We start from the raw sequence: 23,697 nt of genomic DNA, 5'->3' as shown, positions 1-23,697 counted from the left end.
AAACCCCAGAACGGTATTCCTGATGGTCAGACCTTTCTGTCAAAACACAAACTGACAGAGAGCTTCTGGTAAAAAAACCCTCCAGAGTACTTTAACACTTTGGATCTAAAGAACAGATCTGCTTTTTTTTCCACTCAAAATACCACCCACTCTCCCCCAAAAAATAACTAATCTGATGCTGCACAGGAATTTTAATTGTTTCCATAATTGTTACCTGCCAAAAAATACTTAGTGTGACATTGACGGGACAGGCTGCCCATGATGCTTGTATATTTAAATATCAACATACATATATATACTCACCTACTTACATATGTATAACATACGACCTATGTAATAGTTAACTTCTGTGTAGCTATAAAAACAAGAAGCCTTTCAAAGAGGCAGCCTGTATTCTTTGAAGTAACAGCCACAGTCTGAACATACTGACTCTCCGGCTCCGATTTACAATGAAGTTACTACAGCTGAACTTCCGGTGTGCCATGCGAGCCAGGCTTGGTTTGGTGTCTCCCTGTGTGCTATTAGCTATGACACACATGAAGGCACAGCAGAAATCCCTTGGGTAAAAGGCTAAAACACTAGGATGCACTTCCCTGTTTTTGTTACAAGTACAGGCACACAGATGTTAAAGAGTTTGGCTGCTATGGGTGCTGTGACTGCAAGCCTGGCTCCTTCCGTGAGTTGTGTAATGTTAATTTTTCTATTATTGGTTAAAAAATTATTTGATTTTTAAGATCTTGGTCTGTCAGCCCTTCCTCACTCTGTGCAGTATTTCTTACCACAAATAATGGCCATGGTTTCAGTGGGACCTTTGAAATACTCATCCTGTGGTAGAAGCAATTGCACAACATAAACTGGTGGGGACATTTTCAGCATATTTATACAACTTCATTTATTTAGTTATTAGGACCAGGTCTTAAAACAACAAAAACTTTCTCCAGCATTTGTTTTAATAAGCAATCCGTTCTAAGTATCAGGCTATTTATAAGTATACAGTGTGCAATTATGGTGTATCCCTAGGAGAGCTGTAGTTTTTACAGCGGAAGAGCTTAGAGATGCTCCCCTGAGTAAACTGCATGGCAGAGTAAGCCTGCTAAGTAGGGGATGCCTAACAATTCCATAGAACAGAAGTGTTTTTAGAACAGCTTAATAAACAAGAGGAAAAATATCTGTGGGGCTTAAAGGGTGGAAGCTAACAAAATATTATCTTCAACAATAGGTACTACACATTTTTCCAGTGATCTTACAACTAAACACAGCATTCTACAGCTTCTGACACCATTAGTGCTCAGAACCTACTTTTGACAGCACTTTTTGATTTGTGATGGGTGGTTTGTTTTGCATTGTTAGGGGCTGGGTGAAGCCTGGAGGCAGACATGCAGCCCTGTTGATAACATGTGTATTTTCCAACCTCGTGATAAATTTCCCATAACTGCTGGCCGGGAACATGACTTTCAGCAACTTGACTGTTTCACATTTGGCTAAAGCAGCATCAGGCTATTTGATAGAATAGCTCCAAACCTATAGATGGAAGCCAACTATTTTCAGACCGGATTACTTCCAGTGCTCTACTTTGACTCTTATTTTCAGAAAACACTGAATGTTGCTTTCAGAAAGCCAAAACACCGCAGTAGACTTTTTTCAAGCTGGAAGTTCAAAATCGGAAAGTACTTTTGGAAGGTGCAGTTGGATTTGAATATCCATGTCAACAGTGCTGCTGTCATAGCTAAGGAGAGGTGGTATTTTGTACGCAAATCCTAACGAGTTCATGTACTTCAGTACTTTTGCATCGTTACTGCCCAGAGAGTCGGTGCTGTTTTCAAAGGCTTTCACAGCTGCAAAGGAAATGACAAAAGAAGAAAAACACAGCCAGTGTATATCAGCAATTAATTCCATCCACAACTGCCCAGCTGTTTGCACACAGAGGAACCGGCCTGTTTCCTCTCCGAGCTTTTGCCACTGAAAGCTGATACGGCGCTTTCAGAGCCGTGGGCTGTTGGTAACGTGTTAGGAATGCGCGCGGGATTGCACGGGGCTGAAGAAGAAGAAGAAATGAAATCCAGACCAGAGCGCTGCCTATCTGTGTTAGGAGGATAAAGTTATCTAGGGGAGAGGGCGGCGGGAGTAGGGGATAGGGATTGGGAGCTGCCAGCAAAGCCAGGTTCAGCATGCAGGACAGACACCATGTTTACTTACCCACACAGGGCAAAGGTGGGAGAGTCTCAGAAACTCAAGTGTCTATACCACCTCTGTCAAGACATTTATGTTGGCCGATGCCAAACATGTAGATTTGGGGCACTTCACGAAAGCCATTACTTTTATTTGGGATTAGCGCTTTTGCAGAAAAGCTGCTAGAGACTTGGCTCCATCTACATCAAAGTAAGGCTTATTTGTAAGTTGTTACTACTTAACTGGTAAGTAATCTTGCCACCCTGAAGCTCCAGAACATAAGGCAGAATTCAGACTTACCTATGAATAAAATCCCCTCATGCCAACCTTTGGTTTCCAGGAAAGACATAGAATATATAAATCAAGGATGTAAATGAGAAAATGAACATAAGCCGGCTTCAGTGTGCGCTTGCAGCCCAGAAAGCCAACCATATCCTGGGCTGCATCAAAAGGTGCGTGACCAGCAGGTCAAAGATCCTGCCCCTCTACTCTGCTCTTGTGAGACCTCACTTGTAGTATTGTGTGCAGTTCTGGTGTCCTCAACATAAAATGGACATGGAACTGTTGGAACAAGTCCAGAGGAGGCCACAAGGATGATCAGGGGACTGGAGCACCTCCCATATGAAGATCAGCTGAGAAAGTTGGGGCTGTTCAGCCTGGAGAAGAGAAGGCTGCGTGGAGACCTCATAGCAGCCTTCCAGTATCTGAAGGGGGGCTACAGGGATGCTGAGGAGGGACTCTTCATTAGGGACTGCAGTGATAGGACACAGGGTAACAGGTTAAAACTTAAACAGGGAAATTTTGACTGGATATAAGGAAGAAGTTCTTTACTGTTAGGGTGGTGAGGGCCTGGAATGGCTTGCCCAGGGAAGCTGTGAATGCTCTATCCCTGGCGGTGTTCAAGGCCAGACTGGACAGAGCCTTGGGTGACATGGTTTAGTGTGAGGTGTCCCTGCCCATGGCAGGGGGGTTGGAACTTGGTGATCTTAAGGTCCTTTCCAACCCTAACTATTCTGATTCTATGATTCTATGTAATCAGGAACATCTAAAACCCTGTCCCTCTGAGTGCCTGGAAATTTCATCCAGTTCTGGAATAAACTGACCAGGCTACATGCACAGCTCATTTTCTCCCTTTAACCTTTAAAAAAACTACCCCAAAACAACATGTATTTTTTCCTCCCTTAACCCAAGCCTGCCCCATTCAAAAATTCCAAGTTATCCATATGGATTCCTTTTTTCTGGGTAAAGCCACACATTGCAAGACTCTTCTAATATATATTACTGGCATTTCTTTCTTCAGCTCCACCACCAGTTAAAAACAGCTCCTTTGATCTTCAGTAATAGCGGGTCACGTTTGATTTGCTGGACCACTCATTGAGGGCCAACAGCTTAAACTGCACAGGTATTTAGAAAAATAACACTAATAAAAAAATATTTGCACTTGACCATTTTCAAGACCAGTACCTAAAGTAAAAAGTAACTGTTAAGGGGCTATTACCTTTACAAAAGCCACGCTGAAGTACCTATCTTGCGTATTTTGCTGAATAAATAGGGTCTGTTAGAACTACAGGCTTGTGTCCAGTGTGTGAAAGAAAAACACTCTGCAGAAGTAAGACTGTGATATTGCGTCCATCCAGTAATGAAACAAATGTGAGACCAATACTCATTTAGCAAAGACTGGTGAAATATTTAAACATTACCTTTTAAAAATGTAGATCTCAAGTTCAGCCCTATGCTTCTGAAAGGTTGGCATCATCTCTACACCTACACAAGCATGCAGTGTTGTCATGCAAAACCAGTGGACTTCCAGTAACTCAGTTTCCCAAGGAAAGTAAATACAAAACCCTGCGGCTGCCTGGAAAGTATGAATTTGTGCAAGTGGTTTAAAATACCTTCTCCTTTTACTCCCTAGGAACCAATGACTCAATAATAGGTAAACAGAAGCAGCATAACTTTTTTAAATCAGAAGCATAGCACATTTGAGGCTGCAAGTAATCTTGCTGTATTGTTGCAGGAATAGTTCCACTGCTGCCTGAAAGCAAGAACAGCACTCATCATTCTTCGTGTAATTTCACTTCCAGCTGCTCCACAGAGGGCAAATCCATTGGGGGGTGATTTCTTACTGCCTAGCACAGCAAAACCTGACTTTCTCACATATTAGAAACATACACAGAAAGTTTCTGTATATGAACAATCCAGTTTTATATTGCAGGAGAAGTCATGGGGGGAAGGAGGTGGAAGCAAGGGCGCATAGGAATAGTTTCTGAGCAATGTCAAGACCTCCAAGGCGTAGAGGTCAGCTCTCCAGGGCTTAGTTCATTTCACATTAATGCTGTGATATGACTACTACTATTACTTATATATTGGTAAATAAATTACTTATCCTAAATATTGGGCCATACAAGGCAAAACTATACTTAAGCAGCAAAACAGAGTTTTTAATCTAAAAATCCCAGAGGAATTAAAGGCTTTATTAGACCTACTGCAAAATCTAAGATATTTCAGCAAACTAAAGGATGGCGACAGTAAGCTGCAGCTTAGAAATGACCCTCACTGTAACCTGCTTCCTATGATGGCTACTAAAACAGTAATTATCAATTTCAGAATTGTTTCTCAGGCTCAGTTTTCGGCATAATTTTTCTAGAAGGCCATGAAAATACTGATTATGTTCAAAGTGTCAACAGAGTAAATTGCTCTGCACCAGTAACTACAAACTGAAGTTCTTCAAGTGAATCTCACAGGTGTATGCATGCCAACTGGCCAACTAAACACAACCGTTTGCTGAGCAGTCTTTTCTCTTTTTACTTCTCCAGAGCAAAATTCTTTCTTGTGCAGCAGATCTATCCACATTCTATGCATTGCTTAAAAGCAGGGAAGGTCTGGTATTTATTTCTAGGACACAAGCTGTCTGCTTTTAAGGATTTACCATTTAGGTTTAGGCATGAGGCTTCAAGCTGGAGATTCAAGTGACTCAGACTAAAACTCAGATGCAGAAAGTGCATGAAGCCTGTGTAGCACTTACATCCCAAAATAGACTAACAGGCGAGTAAGTAGTGAGGTTTTAAGTGTGCCTAGCTCTTAGAGTTGCTACACAGGAAAGAATTTTACACTAAAATAATGCAAAAGGGGTTCAGAAAACCTCTAGTTTCTGCATTCTGTCATAACATGAGGAAGTTTCCCTTACACTGAAAAAGTATCAGAGAGCAAACAGGCAATACTTATCACATACCTTGGAATACTGACTGATACATGGAAGGAGTGTGATAGTGCCTAGAAATATTAACATTACACAATGGTTACGGATAAATAGTGCCCCTCTGAACTTGCAAGAGGAGTTAATTCTTTACTGTTAAGTATCTGTGGGATGATTTAAGTTTTTCTCTCTCCGGAATTTGAATCAGGAGCAAAGTTGCTCAATGTCTAAAAGTTCCTAGTCTGAAAAGAAAATTCCTAAGTCCTAAAGTAATGGGTTCCATTTATCATTCATCCTGTGTATGAACTACTGAAACTTAACATCTTCATGTTCAACACTGGTGTTTGTGAAATCACTAGGTCCTAGAGTGTGATTCTTTTTGCTTAACTTCAACTATTTCCATTTGGATTGTCTAATTGAAGTCTCTCTAGGATGAAGCAAATCATTTTCTAGACTCCACTGACTGCAGTGAAGACTTGCAGCAATTACAACAGAGGCACATAATTCACAAGCAGACATCCATATTGCAGACATCTCAAGTTATGCAAGACACATGCTGCTCGAAACCACTAGCAAGCCACAGGCAAGACTGAGGAAACACACAAGAAGAGATAACTTTGCTATTTTAGATACCAAGGAGGGGAATAAATGGCAAACGATGGATTTAAAAGCAAAAGCCTACTCATCAAAATCTTGCAATTCACACAGCATGACAGGCAGTACATTTTTCTAAGCATCTCTATAACTTCAGAGGCAAAAGGGTCTTTTACACTGCTCCAGTCAACAAGCCATATCACATAGTGATATTCTGCACTGCGATATAACACAGTATAAAATGAGTACTTAGCAGTACCAAGCAAATACCAAGATCTGGCAGCAGCAATGCGAGTGTAGACTAAAATATGCTGTGAGAGTATGTCAGCAGGCAAAAACAAGCTTTCAGAATACCAAGTGCAGGAGCTGCTAACATAACAAGCGTTAAGTGAAAATACATGTCCAATTCCTTAAAAAACATAAAGCCCCTCAACATGCAGGGAATAGAGCGGGAGGAAATATGAAGGGAGGAGGAATGAGGGAAACATAGCAGATTTGAATTTTATTTAGTTTGTGATCAAAATACAAATTCACTTAACTAGGAAAATATATGTCCATGGAGACTATTATAAAGCAAAGAAATTTAAGAGAAAATGGTGTTTAACAAGTACCATAAAAGAGATCAAAAGCAATGATAATATTTCCTCTCCCAGTAAATGCTCAAAGCTACTGTACGAAGACTGTCTTCTGCATTTTATTATTGCCATCATGAAAGAAATTGAGCCAAAAATGAGCAAACGCATTACACAACTCACACTTCTGGACATGAACATGGTACTAAGCTTGCACTTTTCAATGCTGGTATGACAGGCAAATAAGAAAAGTCCCCCTTCACACTAGAAATCCTTTACCAGTTCATATTGAAAGCTGAGTTAAAGCTTCAACCACCCCCCATACCCATACCCATCAGCTGGCTACAGATCCCTTGCTGTACTCACTGTTGGCTACAGATCCCTTGCTGTACTCACTGTAACATGGAGTTCACTGCAGTGGAATGTATTGAATGCACTCCACTGAAATGTGTTTGGTAAAAGCTAATTTAAGCTCACCTCCTTGTACGACAGCTAGATGATCTGAGGTGGAATTGGCATGATTCATGGCAAACACGCAGCATTGTAAATTATGGTGAAGATGATTTCTGAACACTTCTCCAAGTCACACAAGCGTATCAGTACCCACCTACAAACAGATGCTTTCTTCCATATGACACAATGTGTGCGAAACAACAATGGTGCAAACTTTGTGTTCTAAGCCTGAAAAAGAATAGCATGAATTTATCTACAGCCTACTTCCCCAAAGCCAGATTCAGCCAAAGAAAATGTTTCCATGGCTGTAACCTGAGCTTTTTGGTAACCTTTCCTCATATTTTATAGTTCTCGGTTATAAAGTTAATACACAGCTGACAGATGCAAAAGATGTTTTGGCTGTTCTAGTAAATCTGTTTCACTTTAAACCTATTTCACAGTCATTAAGGTAATATTTTTTTTTACACAAATTGGTATTAAGGGTTTTTTTTCCCCTCACATTTATTTTCAAGAATTCACAAGTCATCAACAACTTTAAACACAACTGGTGAAATGCAACTTCTTCCTGCTTAGGATGATAAATAGGTGAAAACCAAACAATCCCCACAGCATACAGCTTTACTGCTTTGTGCAACTGTTTACTCCTTCAAGGGAGATGTCATTGAAACAAGCATTATCAAACAGCTTTCTTTTAATTAGGTATTTTTCTCTTTTGTAGAAAAAGTGAAGTTCATAAAATGCCCATTTCCTTATTCAGGTCATGAATTCATGCACTTATGATGAACTAGTAGGAAAGAAACTGATGTTTTATTCCAATGCAGACTTAAACCCTATTTGGCCTGCATGTGGCTAGACACCTTAAAGAGGTTGTACGCACGGAAAAACTTGCATGAAGCTACTATTAGGCAAAAAAAAACCAACCCAACCTTTTTTCCTCAATCCTTGTCTCTGATGCCAGGATAACACTGTACCTTATTCATTTTGTATCCTCTTATAAGGAAGTGTGTGTTACCAGCAGTGTAAAAGTCACACACATCCAGTCTGATTTGTGCCAGTTGCAAATGAAGATGGGAGAAAATTCAGACTTGGCAGAATCCATAGCAGTCTACTTACTGACCATGCCATACACACCACAAAGTAAACCTCATTTGCATCTTGTGGTCAGAACTTGACCAGAACTGAACAAACATTCACATGTAAATTAATATACACTGTGAGTCACAGATTTTGATCCCAAACAGGTTATTTAGCACACTTGATGCAAGGGGGGTTAATGACAGTCCACTAGTTTTTATGATCCAATTATTTATTGACACCCAGTTATCCTATGCATTGGACTATAGCACACTGTTTCTAGGTTATAACTTTGTGAAAAATATACTTACCTATATGATTACAGAACAAACAATCGTGTTTTTTAAATCTGACACCAGTTAATTCCATGCCCCACCATAAGGCTAAAGCCCATCTATCTGAAATGCACATGTGTACCTTCCCCCAACCCATGAGATAAATGCTGTGTTTACCAATTCCAAGGTCTTTGTTCCTACTGAAACATATCAACTTGCCTGTACAGACCTGCTGCTCTGTGGTACCCTGACTATTTCTGGAATGCTTTTAATACATTAAAATTGTGTTTGCCTATTTTCCTGCCTCGGATCCTGCAGCAGTTTGAAGTAACAGATCCCAGATCAGTGTTGCCACGTGCAGTTACCTCAAGATCTTTTGGGCAAACGTTATCTACTACTGACAGTTTGCTACTCTCTGTTAGGTTTAAATGTCTTTTCCACCAACATTTCAATTTCAGACCAATGCTCAAAATAGCACCTATGAAGCAAGGCTCCTGCATTAAAATATCTCAGGAAAGTCAACCTGGATACAAATGAGCTTTCATTCTGCACCTTATCTTTGCCGAGCACTTCTTTTACACTTCAGTCATCTATCAGCTCTCCAGTCTGTCTGGAAAAACGTCCATTTCTGATGTACTTGAATCAATTCAATTCAAATGACTTATTGTAGGCTCCCATATCTTTAGCAAATTGTTTCTCAGAATATCTTTTGGCCAGACTTCTTATACTTTAAAATTAACTTTGTGAGAGGATTTTTTTTTTTCCTCCTTTCTATTTTCTTTGGAGAAAGCTTCAACTTTTGAAAGATGCCTCCTTGTTTCTAAGGGATCCCTTAACTCTGTTATAAAACTCTCTTTCCCTCTTAAAAAGTATCAACAACCACAACAAAAAGTTGGATGCCTTTGATAGATTGCATATGTTTTATCCAACTTCTAATTCACAGTCTTTAAAAGCTGCTTTACTACCTGCAAGCTTCAACTCCCCTATAACAAGTATTCTTTTATGACAAGCAAAGGCAGAGGGCTGGCATGTGAACTGCATCATTCAGTTCCCTGGCTCAGATGCTACCAGTGAACTTTCAGTTCAACCATACAACCATACTGACTGAGAGCCAGGTAAAGAACCAGCTTTGCCATCCCAAACCCCATAGGCCACCATACTGAAAGTGACACTGAAGACTTCTAACAAGCTTAAGACTGGCATCAACAGGCTTCCTCCTTTGAAAACACTCGTGAAATCAGCTCCTGTATCTTCATGGTGGCAGGTTACTGTTCCAAACATCAAGGCAATTTGTTCAATGGATAACAACCAGGATTGGAACTCTTCTGAGTTACAGTTATATATTTCATAATACCATGTGTTTCATAAGTCCTCATTTTTAAAGAGCACTTGTTCAAAGACTGCAAACAGAAAGCAAACAAAGGGGGTTGGTTTGTTGTTAGACTGTAATATCTGGGGAGCTTGACTGCTTTAGCTTTTTAGAAGAATAAACTCAATCTGAAGTCACAGCCTGTGTCAAATATAACTGTAAGGATGGCACAAGACCGTTTAAAGACTGTTAGCTGAGAATAAATGCATTTGGTTCAGCAACCATCTCTCACTGGTTTGTGTAGCTACACTACTGTTAATCCAGAAACATGGATAAATTGAACTTAAAATTAAGAGAACCAGTTACAGGTTACTCTAATTACTTGTATAGACAAGCTTCAAACCGAACTGTTTGACGTGAAGCTCCACATATCTCTACATTAAGATGTAGAAACCGGGCAACAGCAGCAACTGTTGCACACTGAAAACAGATCCTGAATGCAGAGCATGAACAAGTTCCTCGCACTCACACGATGTCAGAGATTGTTTTGCTCGCAACCCCTTGCAACCCAAACTCTCCTCAGCCTAAAGATGACACAAAACAAATCAGGTTTCCTAGCACTCCACACTGATAATCAGCAGACTGTGGTGTTACAAAGTCTCAGTTAACAGCATAATCCCTTTAGAAGGAACAGAATTAAGAGAGCATCAGCTGCAAATGACTCGCATTGTTTCAGCCTGCCATGGCAAGGTGCACAGCTAAGCCAAAGCTAAAAACTAGTTCCACATCTAACAGATTCTTTTCTGTGAAGAGTCACTGGTCATTAGCAGACAAAACCCCCTCATGTTACTAGAACTGAGCTGTTAGGAACTAAATCCAGCCTCAGCAAAGGGGAAACAAAAAGCTAAGTGTTTATTAAACTGACTTTCTAAGTATCAACATCTGCTAAGGAGGTACAATTACCGAATACACTTCAATGAGTGAAAACCTAAAAGCACAGCCTGTTGTTGAAATTATTAAGTCAGTATTGAGTGGAAGAGAGTTTTAAGACTTGTAACTACTTTGGAAAAATTACAACTTTCAAACATTTATTCCCCATTCACTGCACTCAGCTTATGAATAAAGCCAAGCCAAACTGGGCTGGATAAAACCCCAACAATCTCCATGGTAAAGTCACAGGGTTGAGCTGATACACATCTAGCTACCTTCTTTTGTGCTCTCAAACATTCAGCATTTTTAAACCATCAAGGCCAGCCTCACTCCTAAGCTATGGAGCAATTTAAAATATTAAGTACAATGTGGTAGAGGGAGGACGACACATTTAAACCCATTTATTAGCAGTTCTAGCACTGGCAGAATAGAATGATTTTGCCTTTTGGAAAGAATCTTTAAGCTATGCCTGTTCTCTTGTATTATAAGCTTACTGGTTTAAAATATGTCAGTCTGCAACTCTGAATCAGCATTTTAATTCCAGCATCACACTGAAAGAGCTGAAAATCTGATCACCATGTCACAAGCCAGCAAATAACTCTATCAGCTCTTTTTCGCAGAGCTGCTCTTCATTAATTCACAATTAACAGGATTTGATAACACAAGCTGTACTATTAACTTCTAGCAGCCTACTTGTGTCAACTGGAAAAGTACAAGGGGTTTATTTGGCGAGCTCCAGCACTTCTGTGCTTGGCAGCACCCACCCCCTGCAATTCCCTCTGGAGATACCCACCAAGCTCTTCCAACCCTGCTACAATGAGAGACTTTACATGAATGCTGTCCTCTTCCTCCTTCTGTCTCGCATGAAACTGCTTTATCACAGGGACTGAGGAATTTGACAGGCAATGAGATACAGAAACTTATCTGCTGCCAGCAAACTGTTTCCACGATAGGGGCATCGGAAAGGGAAAACTGTGAAGAGCAATCCAACACTCTTCAACACGTTCCAGGCCCTCATGGGAACACAGAAAGAAAAGGACACCAATAATTCAGAATTTTAACATAATTAAACTAATGCCTTCAAAAGATACGCTGGCTGGGAAACCCTGAATGTCTCTCTCCTAACAGAAGTTGTATCTACAAAAACCCTGCTCAAACCCAGTGATTAGCAGCATGCCTGTGGAAGCAGAGTCTCTGCTTCAAGTGCTCTATTCCCATTTTAAAAGGCCGAGTGATTTTGGATAAGCTTTCCTTACTACTATAGATCACAGAAGTAGCAGCAATTCTGTAAGTATACTAGTGTGATGATTTCCTGTTTTACTTTAAAAACTTCCTCATCCCCAGCCACTGGGTTCTCCTCCTCCAGCTTTCCATCATAGAGAGAAGCAGTGCAAGTGGTCAAGCTTATAGTGAGCATGCCAGAGAAACTTTGGGTTTGGCTCTTGTAAGACAAGTGATCGCCAGCTTGATACTAAGGGTACAGATAACCAAGTTTTATTTTATAATAGCAATCTATGTTGAAAATGATTGTGATTTTTAAATAATAATTAAAACCACAATCAACAACCACAAAACCCTTTCACATATGTAACAAAGCAACAAGAGCTACACAAAAAGCAAGTGTTTTTTGGGACAAAGGCAACAACAGTAAAAATGTTGAACAGGATCTCCTTTTACCTCTTTTTTAATATACTCTTTGACTACTTTAGCTTGCACAATATACATCCCACATTGTAGTTCATTTGTTTATGAGCATCTGGGCAGAGTTCCAGTGCTTTGATGCAAGCGGTCACAGTGCAGCACAAACACTACCACCAGCAGGGAAAGATGAAGAGGTGGAGGAGGTACAGCACAACCGTCACGTCCAGTACAGGACAAGGTTGAGACCAGCCATGCAAACAGGAACTGAGCTCCAGGAAGTCTCTTTACCTCGACAGGAGAGAAAAAGTCCCACAAATGAAAGCCTCCAGAAAAATGCGATAGTCTTCATGATGAATGTAGTGATCTTTTTCCCATATGAGAAAATGCAGAATGCAGATATTGCATGAACAAATCTTACTGTCTGCAACCATAACTGTTTAGTGAGAAGATTAAGTCAGACTTTTTTGCATTGAAACTTCTCATGCTAGGAGCAAAAAAAGCTTCAAACTGATCCACTGTGGAGAGCCAAGTATATCAGGTTACATGATTCTATGAAATGTGCATGAGCCCAGCTGTGTGTTTAACTTCGTTTTTGCTATCGGACTGCTAGACCAACTTCTTTTTATGAATATTTACTGGGAACAGGCATATAAGGCAGAAATACACTTGTATCCCATGTTCTGCTTCATCATTCATGCAGACAGGATTATGTAGTCACTGATGTTTGAAGAGCCCCACCTGGGTGACTTAAATAGCCCCAATTAAAAACCTGACCAAAATAAGAAACTTCACAGTGACCATGAGGATCAGAGGGGACAGTAAAGACCCCAGTAAAGGATCCCAGGCCTCTAGAATGTTAGTGTGGTTCTGTCGAGGCTGGTAACTGACAGAAGACAGGGAATACAATCTCTCCTTATTTGCATGAAATGCAATATACACAGAAGCAAACACCTATTGAACAGTTTTACTTGCAGTCCTAGGAAGGGGTGCACTCTCAAAATGGATTTTGAGCCAATGTTCGTCACAATTCCTCCTTGCTGGACTTAAAGGGTGAGGGCTGGCAGGAAGATGAAGACAGATGTGTTGAAAGATGCATTTAGGGGTGGGCAGGAAGCTTTTAAGAGCATGCTTAAAATAGTCCACATACATCTAGCCTTCTTCTAGGCTTAGAAAGCTCAGAGGCTCAAAAGCACCAAAACTACAGCAGCCTGGTTAGAAACACAACCCTCACCAGTGCTGCAAAACAGATATGCCCCAGCACCACATGTGTGTGCACACGCTGGGGAATGGGACAATAAGGACTGACACTGTAAGTAGGATAGGGACAACATTTTTTGTCAACTCTACTTCGGTAATATGCAAAACTACTTCGGTAACTGTTTTACTCTGCCCTACCTTCACCTCTTCCACAATACTATGTGTAAGGGGATTTTAAAAGTCTAATTTCTAGCCAAATAAGGAATGCTAAATGGGAGTGTAGAAATGCATTTAATATCAAAGAAAGGCACTGGAGAAAAAACCAACCAAAATCAACTTTATAAACTTGCTGAATCTACTTAGAGTTTAGTGAGACAGTTTTAGAAAATGGCCCCAACAGGTCCCTTGGATATTGAGGGTCTGAGACCTCCTCACACGTGGGACAACAGAAGCTGCAGGGAGTGCAGTTTGCCCAGCAGCTAAGAGCCAACACTGAATTTGACTTAACCAGGTTAAATAGTTGGGGGATAATGCAGCCAGTCTCTGTGTTTCAGGGAGCGCTTGGGGGCTTTAATATTACTTTAAAAGAAAAATCAATTCAGGTGGTATATTTGAACACAGATTTAGATTAATCTTCCATCTTCCTGTATTTTTATACCATTTGCTTTTAGACTGTTCCTGAGGCAGAGCAGGAAATAAAAAGGCAGTTGTTTTACTGTGTTCTCCCAGCAATAATGCAATGCACCAGATTGGAGTTTACTGAATAAGCTCATAAACCCCCAGGTTACATTCTTCCTCATCTGCAGCTTTGCCTTTCAAGTGAGCTCTACTCGTATTAAAAGGACCAGAGGCTGTCCTCAGGCATACCCTGTCTTTGAAGATGAAGTCCCAGTTCCATTTTATGGCAGAGGCCTCTCAGTTCGTACCTTTGCACAACTGTGTAGCAGGTTTAAACAATTATGCAGGACAGTGGATTTCCATTCCAGACTCCTCTTAGTCAGTCTCAGGTTTTAAAAATAATGTTTTTCTTTCTGCTAGGGCACTCCTGCAATAAGTGTTCCGCACAGTGATGATCCAAAGGCATTAAAGAAAGTTACAGCTTAAACAGCGTGACACAGATTATGAATAAAGAAACCTTTCCCATATGGAAAAGTTTTTGGAATTGACATTTCTTTTCAATATGTGTTAATCAGAAAGACAGTAGTGAATTCTGACTGCTTCAAACAGGAGAGAATTGAAACTCTTGGGATATATTACATAAAAGAGCAATTGCAAAGAAGGGAGAACAAACCTATAGTTTCATTTAAAACTTAACTATTAACAGTGTTTTCTTAAATGGCTGGGAAAGTCTCCAGTTTGGAGTCAGCCACATTTTACTTATCAATGCTTCAAATGCAGGGTGAATGAGAAAGGCTGTGTCTGGCTCCTTTTGCAATAGGGAAAAAAATCTCTTTTGAAGTCTTTCTGAGGGACGGATGGGGGAGAAAGTGTCAGGAAAAGGATCTGACAGGTTTTGCACAGTGAGGGGCAAAAAAATGTCTGGAGCAAAATCTGTCTAAATTGAGCAAAGAGATAGAAACCTCTCCTTCAGCACTGGAGACGCCAGATAAAGAGTCTGAGACTCACTTGTATCTTTTTTCCAGCCACACATGAATTCCATTTTATGCTTTTTGCCAGCTTCTCATCTTACCAGGAGCCTGCAGGAGAGGCCAGTTCAACACCAAAGGGAACGCAGACACGCTGGGGCTCCATGTACAGCTGTCAGTCACCCAGTATCCCAGGAAAACAACTTGTATTTTAAACAGCCCAAGCATCAGTGAAGACCTCAATTTAAAGGTGGAAGAGATCACCTGAATGATCTTAAAAGTAAAAATCAAAGAACCAAGAAATTCATCTGCTTCTTGAAATGAAAGGCATTATCAATGAGCATGTCACAGAATCACAGAATGGTTTGGGTTAGAAGGGATCTTAGAGATCAACCAGTTCCAACCCCCTGCCAGGGCAGGAACACCTTCCACTAGAGCAGGTTGCTCCAAGCCCCATCCAACCTGGCCTTGAACACTGCCAGGGATGCGACAGCCACAGCTCCTCTGAGCAATAAGTAATAAATTCATGCACTCTTAGTGGAAGAAGGCAGCTCAGCACTATTCAACTAGAATAAAAGTATGCAAGAAGCTTTTATTAATAAAAGCCATTGTCTTTGTATTCTGATGAAGTGATAATGCTCTGACTTCTTCCTTGTTTCTGCCCTATAGCACTGCATTTGTAAGTCACGTTTAGCATTTCCCAGGTAATATTTCACAGCAAATAAGGGAAAAAATAACTTTTCTGACTCCAAAAGCCCCCCAAAACTAAACTCAAAAGAATCACAGCCAGGTGTTAGCAACAGGGTTATTTTAATATAGGTGGTTTTGGTTACATAACAGGCATGAAAACATAAGTTATACCCCTCTGCATTATTTTAATCAAGGACTGGGAAGCTGTAGAAAACACTGATAAAAACCATACTTCAGATAAGAGATTAGGTACTAAAAACCCTAAGAAACTGCACTGCAGGAATGTTTGCTGCCTATTATAAAAATGAAGACCTCAACACAACATATGCTAGCAATACCATAGTAACACTTGTAGGATGTACTAGAATTGTCTGAAAAAGGTATCAAAACCCCCTGGTTCCTCAGCTGTAAAACACAGGCTACTGCTCAGGTTTGGATGTCTTTGTCCTCCTCCTTCTGCATCTTTAGGAACTCTACACATCATAGTTAAATAAAGTGAAATCTGCTGATGACTGTGATGAATGTCAAAGCTGCAAGCACCACATTCACTCATCTTTGATGATACCTATCAGGTGGTCAGTGTACCCAGCAGTATAAATAGGTGATATTCACCTCACTGTGCTCGAAATTGCAGAACACCTTGATATCTTTATATCTAAGATGCTCCATCACACATCTGGAGCAAATATCTGGTATCCTTGCCCATGGCAGGGGGGTTGGAACTAGATGATCCTAAGGTCCCTTTCAACCCTAACTATTCTATGATCCTAGGATTCTAAATATTATGGATAGTTGTTCAGACTCTTGCATACACACCAAAGCTAAAGCACGATTTCATCTCACAAAAGTATTTTGCACAACACTGAGACTAAAGTTAATGTGAATTTTTTTGGTATCTGCTTTTTAATGTGGCAGTTTGCTGATCCAGTTCCCCTCCTCCCCGGTAAAATCCTTACACTAAATGAGGAGCAACCACACAGCCAAGAATTCAGACAGTAAAATGTTCTTTAGGTACCTTGATTTTTTCCACAGCTCTCCTTGCTCTAGTAATGTAGTTGACCTGTAAAACAAGAAGGAGATTACCGACTCCTGGTAGACTTTTCAGTATTATTGCAATATACTGTACGCTTAAAAGTTAAGAACACATTAACACAACATTTATTTTCATGAACTGTTTTTCAGAGTGTTTTATTGAATTACATTTTACAGTGTTATCATAGAAGGCATTTTTCACATACAAAAGATTCTTTTGTAGGGTAGTCTCATTTAAGAGCAGCTAGCTGGGGATCTCACCATTTTGCCTCAGGCACACTGGGTTACAAATCAAAGTAGAACCCAGTCTACCTGCTGCATTGTTAAAATAGAGCCTCTCAGCCCCAGTACACAACTCCTGTTGTTGCCTAGCAGAAGTTGAGCTCTGGAGCTGCCGCAGGCAGGCTTGGGCTGGGTGGGGAGCCAGTGAAAGGAGCACAATACTTCTCTTTGAAGGTTGACAACTACTGGTGTGCAAAGTTCGTAAGGCAACAACCACCTTGCTCTGACCCTTTCCCACCACTGAGTAGCTATGGGTTTTCTGCTTGCCTTCATCTTCGACATGAAAGCAGAATGAGTAAATCAGATAGCAACTGCTTAATTCTGTCACCTTTTGTCTTCTCAGTCTTTGAGCACAAGTTCAATCAAACCTGACAAATCTATTTCCATTGTCTTCCTTTTTCCCTTGACCACTCCTCCAAAGAAAAGCAGTTATTTCCTGGGGAACAGGGTCCAGACTCCTTGATTTTATACAGGCATAGAAAACATATGCTACATTTTCTTTTTTAAGATCTATACAGTGCAAATGAGACATTTTATGCATCATGAAAACCCTGAGCTCAGCCCACCATCAGGCACAAGGCAGCACTTCTCACCAACCTGCAAACCTGGTGCTATTCATGAGGTTGTAACAGCCTCTTTCAACCATCATGAGCTTTTCCATTCCAGTCTCCCTGACTAATACAGTAACTTCAAACATTGCTGCTTAGGTCTTCTCAGTATATTGTACTACGAATACTTGATCAGTTTCAACACTTCAGCAGGCTGGCTATCCCATTCCCCATCAGTACTAAAGGCTGGGTTTCTCAGTGCTCTCTATGAACTTCAGCAGTAAAGAACTGACTTCAAAAGAAAACAGCCTTCACCAAAAGAGGGCAAGTAGAATGATACAAAATTACTGTGAGACATTACAGTCACAAGATACTCTGAAGCAAAAAGTGTCCAAGAGAACCATGGTTAAAAATAAGATGTTACTGCATGTGTGCTCAAATTGTCTCTTTTCCCTGAATTACTTTGTCACAGAAAGTCTGTTCCTCACGCCCTTGAAAAATAATTGTTGCCGTAAATACGGCAGTGTTTTCAGCAAGTTCTTATTTAGGAATGAACAGTGCACTTGTACTCAGTATTAATACACGTAAACAGCCACAAACTTATTTCATCTACCTTTAGATCTGTCAGGAATACAAATTTAGGGGACAGGATTGGCTCTAGCCAGGTGCTCTGCGTGGGGCTTGGCCATATTTGCTCATTTTGTTGTGCTGCCAAGTGCTCCCTGGCAGAGCACACCAAGCGATGGCAGCGACTGGGGAAAGAGGAGGAAACATACTGGCATCACAACGTCGTGTTAGAGCAGGAGCCCTCCACAGCATCAGGAATTTAAACACTTTAATGTGAGTGCTTATTCTCGGCATGAGTAGGGTTTATTTTTCATCTACTTCACACTGCTAGAGATAAGGGAATGCTATTTCTATGCAAGTTCCCGATATGTTATTTTAAGCATAGCTGTCACCCACAAGCAGAGAGCCTGTCTTGCAGCCTAACAGCTACTCTTTCTAGAGGGCATTGCCAGACCACTCTCAGACATGAAAATGTAATATTCCCTCCTGGTCCAACAGCACCAGTTGGCAGAATGTAGAGATGCCCATTTATGATGGTGTTTAACACTACATTAGCTAGCTCTCTGGGAGCTGCAAAGAACTGCTCACTCTCATGAAGGCCAGTGCACCCCTGCATAAGTGATGCCCACCTTGCTCAACTCTGCCACTGGAGAAGCTGGAGACCCTATAGCTCTCAGCATAAGGCAGTGGAAAAACAGCTGAGGCCAGGAACCATGACACTCCAAACGTCATATCCTTTTGAGCAGATATTTTTTCTGCCCTTTGTCACAAACTCTTTGGATACAATCCCTTTCTTCACATCCCTTCTCCCTAGTATCACTCAATGCACTTTCGCAAGTTCTTCCTCCCTTCCCAATTCAAAATTCACATTATTAAAACAAACAAACAAAAGCCAAAACCAACAAAAATAACCCCTTGCCATTTGGTACCATGACCTAATTCACTCTGCTTAATCCACTGGGGTCTTTTTATCCCACTCTGCCCAGCCCTTGAGTATGGATAAGAAACTCTGACGTAAGTACTGGCCAGCAGTTGTCTTCACTATGCTGAGCATTGTTTAGGCCATATTCTCAGCTCTTAGGCATTAATTAAACGCCTGTATGGCCAAAAGGAATATTATACAATCAGTAACATAGGATAAGGATTGCATAAAGAATGGGAAAAAGAAAATCTGAAGAGGAATAACAGTTACACAATAAAGAACCAACTCAAAGCCAGCTCTCAGATCAGGGAAAGTAACAACTGAAAGACATTCTTGGATGAGTAAATTAGGAAGAGAGATGGATTTAACTCAAGACACGACAGCAGTAAATATTGAATGTGAGCAGCCTCAACGAATTTGGAATACATCTGAATAAATGCACATGTCAGAAATCAGACATATTGCACAAATCCTAACAGGATACTGAAAAAGCAAAGACAAATTAAATGTTAAATGAGGGCTTCAGTCTGTAGGACAACAGGATTTGTGTGTGTGGCAGAGATACCATTTATCTTCTTAGAACTAAAGTGTAAAAGCCACTTGGTTATTTGAGAGCTCTCTCCCACTGAGAAGCAACGTTTTAGGACTGCATCTATCATCAGAGAGAAACTATGAGTAACCAAAATGACAGAGAGTCAGGGGATGGGATATCCCAAAGAAACACATCCTGGAATGAAAATACAATTTTCTTCAACTACTCGTATTAGAATGGTCAATCAGTGTGTAGTAGGAAAATACACTCCTGGTTTGGATCCAAACCTTAAGTATAAAAAACAGCCCTAGTAAATAATTAAGAGAACTGAGTTCCAAACTGAAGAAGGGTTTTTTTGTGTGGTTTTTTTTGTGTGTGTATGTTTTGTTGTGTTTTTTTTTTTAACAAATAAAATCATCAAAAGATTGTGCAACTCTAAGAGCCCTTAAGGAAACAATTGGGAATTTTTCATAACATGGTATTTCCTTATACCACTGACCACAGGAATGCAAACAGTTCCACCAAACATAGATTTCTTCATTGGAAACAACTGACAATCTACCCATGTTTCCATCTTTTCCACTCTCGGTGCTCAGCATACAAAATAGATGATATAATTAGATACAGAAGTGTCATACCAGGGCCACAGGGTATCTCGACTAAAACTCAGCACCTGAGAGGCTTTGCTAGAATATAGCTCCTGAGGGTTAGAGAAAAGAGAGAAGGAACACTTATATTTAATTATTAAGCATCTCTGTCCAATCAAAATCTACATTTCTATTGCAATTTCTATATATTTGTTGGATTTCTCTAAAATAGGGTTAGCATCTCTATCAACAGACCAGTAGCCCAAGCTATAACTCAGTATATCAGTAACAAGAGTCAGCCCCGCATCATTCCCTGACAGTAAGGCAAGCAATGTTAGAGAGGACTGGCAAGGAAACATGGGTTGTTACTCAACTTGCATGTGGAAGAAAAAGCACTACTACTGGTAATATACTGCCTGTACCTTATACAATATATCCCATGTTAGTCTAGTGAGCTAAGCAGGTAACCAGAAACTTGAGCAATGTGATTCTCCCCCTCTACTCTGTTCTCGTGAGACCTCACCTGCAATCCTGAATCCAGCTCTGTGGTGTCAAAAGGAGGACAACATGGAGCTGCTGGAGCAAATCCAGACAAAGGTGTAGATGCTCCAAGAGCTGGAGTACCTCTCCTAGGAAGACAAGCTGAGAGAGCTCGGCTTGTTCAGCCTGGAAAAGAGAAGACTCCAGGGAGCAGCCTTTCAATACCTAAAGGGCCCCTTTTCTACAAGAAAGCTGGAGAAAGGCTTTTTATGAGGGCATGTAGTGACAGGACAAGGGGGAATGTTCTTAAACTGAGAGATGGTAGACTCAGATTAGATATTGGGAATAAATTACTGTGAAGGTGTTGAGACACTGGAGCAGGTTGCCCAGAAAAGCTGTGGCAGCCCCATCCCTGGCAGTGTTCAAAGGCCAGGATGAACAGAGCTTGGAGCAACCTGGTCTAGTGGAAGGTGCCCCTGCCCATGGCAGGGGGTTGGAAGTGGATGAGATTTAAGGTCCCTTCCAACCCAAACCGTTCCATGATTCCTTGATAGATTTCCTTGTCAACTTGTCCATGTAGGATTATTATTTCAGCAATGCCAAATGACACTACGAATTCCTTCAAAGGTAGCTGAAAATGCTGCCATTTCAGTATGGGCAATGTCAGTCTTAGTACTCTACCAGCCTTCAGAACCTGCATTAGGAAACCAAGTATCAGAGGTACTCCAGGGAAAAGCAAGACAGGCCTTACAAAGACACTTATTTTTCTTTGCAGCTAATTAACAAGTCACTATCATGGAGAAAGCAATTTACACCCTGTGCAGAGCTTCATGCTGCAAAGAGGAGAAAAAAAACAACCAGAGGAAATGAACATAAGCAATAGTAAAACTAGAGAGAATCGTGAAGATTCAGGAAGGCAAAGGAATGCTAAAAGGTGCTAATCATCAGCCCCCTGACAAGTGTCTGTCATTGGCAATTTGCAAGTCAATTAAGCCAAGATTTTAATCAGGGCTACAACTGTACTTAATTCCCCTCATTGCAGCTGAAGGAAAACACGGGGAACAAGTCATAAAAACAGAACAAAACTGAAGCGTGCTACAAAAGAGACAAATTGTTTTCAGAAGGAAAAACCAAAACAATCAAACGCCTTGAAAGACAAAGCTTTATGGAGTTAGTGTGCCAAATGAGTCAAGAATTTTGGATAGTAGAAAGGGCAGACAAATGCCTTAACTTCAGAGAGAGACACCAGAAGACTTTGCTTATCTGGAAGCGTTTGCAATCTTACAAGATCTCAACTTTTGGAATTCCTCTTTTAGGGGGAAACACAGAAAAATCCTCCATGCTCTTTGAAAAGGAGAATGGGATGGGACTCTGGTGCCCCACATGCAGACAAACAGGGTTACAAGGCTTTGACAACAAACTCATCCCTATAGTGCTATGGATGAAGAGGCCATCATCATACATGAAACGTTCCTACAGTCTACTTTAGTATTCCAGGATGATAAAGTCTCACATAGTAGTTTCACATACAAAACCATTTACCAGGAGCTATTGAACAGGAAGCTAAAATTTCCAAGCACTTTATTTGAACCATTCCATCTCTTGATCTTTCCTCTCAGGGAGATACACACTGAGCTCTGAAAGAACTGACCTTTCATCACAGCACACTCTCGGTCTTGGACAATTCAGGTTTTCTAAAGTTACAAACATATGAACCCATACCTCCTTTTTAGATGACGCCGAAGATCTAAACACAAATTACACAAAAAGCTGTTTCTTTTTTCAGTTATCTTGACTAAATAACCAAAATCCCACATAGGCTGATATGCCAACATCAGTGCTGAGATTTATAAGGCTACTCAAAACCTATTTTTTATTCTTATAACAGTCAGCATCCTAGAGAAAAACATGCACCAGAAAGCTTTTCAATTTCATCTTACTGGTGAGGCTATAAAGAGCTACCCAAACTCTGCAGGCTGTAAGGCAAGGCAGTAGCTAGAGCACACCACATTTTTCCACAATTAGAACATAGCAGTATCAAGCCACACAAGAAATGATTTGCTGGTTTTCATTAAAATGCACAGTTCGTATTTATTTTTGCCTACAGTCACTGCACCAAGATGCACGATCAGAACAGCAAGAAACTAGTGGGCAGAGTCTACACAACATTCGTACCTGAGTCAGCTGCACTACAATCAGTGGAAGCTTGGTGTTGGTAAGAAAGCAGAAATTTTGGGAAAATGTTACAAATCAAAGCTGTTGAAGAGTATCCAAAAAGCTTTAATGATGACTTCTGGCTGAAATACATACATATGAATATAAAGATGCTAATTCACATTTACTTTACAGTTTATAGTAATACTTGCTATTCCATTTTACCTTTGCCATTTGATAAATCCCACTACTACAGGCTCAATGCTCAGTAATTCAGTGATGTAAAGACTAGAGCTGCCATCTGGTATCTACCCGGTTTCTCAGCAAGACTGTAAATACAGTTTCAGATGGGGTATTTTAAGTACTGCATTATTAAATTTTCACATAGCTATAGTCCAAGCAGTGGGAAATGGCAGTTTCTGACATCAGCTGAATGGCCTTAAGGATCTGGATGCTTGGTACAGTTCTGCAACAGGGACCCTAGCTGGCCTCAGGAAAATAACTTCAGCATTACATACTCCCCTCACCCCCTTAGAATGAAGTCCCTACTGAGATGGGCATTAGCCAAGCTGTATTCATGGAATGGTTTGGGTTGGAAAAGCCCTGAAGATCATCTAGTTCCAACCCTCTGCAGGGACACCTCACACATACTCTATGTGTCTCAGTGACAGGTACTTTAAGTCAGACAAAATACAAGTGCTAATGGTGGCTTCAAAAAGCCTGCCAAGGAGAAATGGACAGTGCTCCTTTAGCCTTAATTGTGGAACATGACAAAGCATATATTAAAGCTACACACAAGACATTTAAGCAAAATAATTTTCAACTTATGTCCCAGGTTTGGATAATTATGAAGGAAATAAAACCCACCTAGCATTTTCCAGATGCTATTTAATGCCCCTGAACCTACAGT

The 23,697-nt window shown here is 40.6% G+C and overlaps 1 protein-coding gene across 4 annotated transcripts in view; it reads right to left on the bottom strand.

Annotated features, from left to right (window-relative positions):
• The window catches only part of ADD3 (adducin 3), a 101,769-nt gene that overhangs the window by 48,973 nt on the left and 29,099 nt on the right, over positions 1 to 23,697 (bottom strand). For 2 of the 4 annotated variants that reach the window (XM_061372651.1, XM_061372656.1), the window contains exon 2: positions 16,699 to 16,743. The exons of 1 other annotated variant lie outside the window; for it this stretch is intronic. The gene's annotated coding sequence lies outside the window, so the exon portion shown is untranslated. Of the gene's footprint in view, positions 1 to 15,097; positions 15,119 to 16,698; positions 16,744 to 23,697 lie in introns of those variants that run through there. One more of the 4 variants, XM_061372652.1, reaches the window with a different exon arrangement.

The sequence above is a fragment of the Neopsephotus bourkii genome, unplaced genomic scaffold (genome assembly GCF_033783945.1).
Source record: "Neopsephotus bourkii isolate Nb327-2 ecotype Australia unplaced genomic scaffold, CSIRO-AGI_Nbou_v1 NB_1615, whole genome shotgun sequence".
NCBI classification, from domain to species: Eukaryota; Metazoa; Chordata; class Aves; order Psittaciformes; family Psittacidae; genus Neopsephotus; species Neopsephotus bourkii.
The sequence above is the reverse complement of the archived record's forward strand: the minus strand, read 5'-3'. Positions and strand labels throughout refer to the sequence as shown.